The following is a 1,424-nucleotide window of genomic DNA, read 5'->3' as shown; positions in this document are numbered from 1 at the left end:
CACCCAAATTCGAACCCCCTCTTCCATCTGTGTTCGAATTTTTTTCTTCTTCTTTTCTTCTACTCACACAGGGACCTCTATACTGTGGTAAAAAGGACCCCTATTATTATTATTTTTCTGTCCCTCTTTTTCATATGTGCAGGAGTAAAGACAAGAACATTCTTGTTGAAGCAGATCCAGAACCTGAAAGGACTCTGAAGAGGAAACTAAGAGAAGCTAAATTACAACAATCCAGCAAGCACCTTTCAGAAATTTTCGAACAGGAAGAGAAGATGGCAGCTGAAAATAATAATAATGCAAGGAGGATGCTTGGTGACTTTACTGCACCTAATTCCAATTTACATGGAAGAAGCATCTCCATTCCTGCCATTGGAGCAAACAATTTTGAGCTAAAACCTCAATTAGTTTCTCTAATGCAGCAGAACTGCAAGTTTCATGGATTTCCATCTGAAGATCCTTTTCAGTTCTTAACTGAATTCTTATAGATCTGTGATACTGTTAAGACTAATGGAGTAGATCCTGAAGTCTACAGGCTCATGCTTTTCCCTTTTGCTGTGAAAGACAGAGCTAGAATATGGTTGGACTCTCAACCCAAAGATAGCCTGAACTCTTGGGATAAGCTGGTCAAGGCTTTCTTAGCCAAGTTCTTTCCTCCTCAAAAGCTGAGTAAGCTTAGAGTGGATGTTCAAACATTCAGACAGAAAGAAGGTGAATCCCTCTATGAAGCCTGGGAGAGATACAAAGAACTGACCAAAAAGTGTCCTTCTGACATGCTTTCAGAATGGACTATCCTGGATATATTCTATGATGGTCTATCTGAATTGGCTAAAATGTCATCGGATACTTCTGTAGGTGGATCCATTCACCTAAAGAAAACTCCTGCAGAAGCTCAAGAACTCATTGACATGGTAACTAATAACCAGTTCATGTACACTTCTGAGAGGAATCCTGTGAGTAATGGGACGCCTACGAAGAAGGGAGTTCTTGAAATTGATACTCTGAATGCCATACTGGTTCAGAATAAAATATTGACTCAGCAAGTCAATATGATTTCTCAGAGTCTGAATGGAATGCAAGCTGCATCCAACAGTACTCAAGAGGCATCTTCTGAAGAAGAAGCTTATGATCCTGAAAACCCTGCAATAGCATAGGTGAATTACATGGGTGAACCTTATGGAAACACCTATAACCCCTCATGGAGAAATCACCCAAATCTCTCATGGAAGGATCAACAAAAGCCTCAACAAGGCTTTAATAATGGTGGAAGAAATAGGTTTAACAATAGTAAACCTTTTCCATCATCCACTCAGCAACAGACAGAGAACTCTGAACAAAATACCTCTAATTTAGCAAACTTAGTCTCTGATCTATCTAAGGCCACTGTAAGTTTCATGAATGAAACAAGGTCCTCCATTAGAAATTTG

At 39.5% G+C, this 1,424-nt stretch overlaps 1 non-coding gene across 1 annotated transcript; it reads right to left on the bottom strand.

The window, feature by feature from the left end:
- Window positions 1-668: 668 nt before the first annotated feature.
- LOC112774916 (small nucleolar RNA R71) lies at window positions 669-776 on the bottom strand. Its single transcript, XR_003189370.1, has one exon. It is a non-coding gene; the product is annotated as a small nucleolar RNA R71 (small nucleolar RNA).
- Between the last annotated feature and the right edge of the window lie 648 nt (window positions 777-1,424).

The sequence above is a fragment of the Arachis hypogaea genome, chromosome 18 (genome assembly GCF_003086295.3).
Source record: "Arachis hypogaea cultivar Tifrunner chromosome 18, arahy.Tifrunner.gnm2.J5K5, whole genome shotgun sequence".
Taxonomy (NCBI): domain Eukaryota; kingdom Viridiplantae; phylum Streptophyta; class Magnoliopsida; order Fabales; family Fabaceae; genus Arachis; species Arachis hypogaea.
The sequence above is the reverse complement of the archived record's forward strand: the minus strand, read 5'-3'. Positions and strand labels throughout refer to the sequence as shown.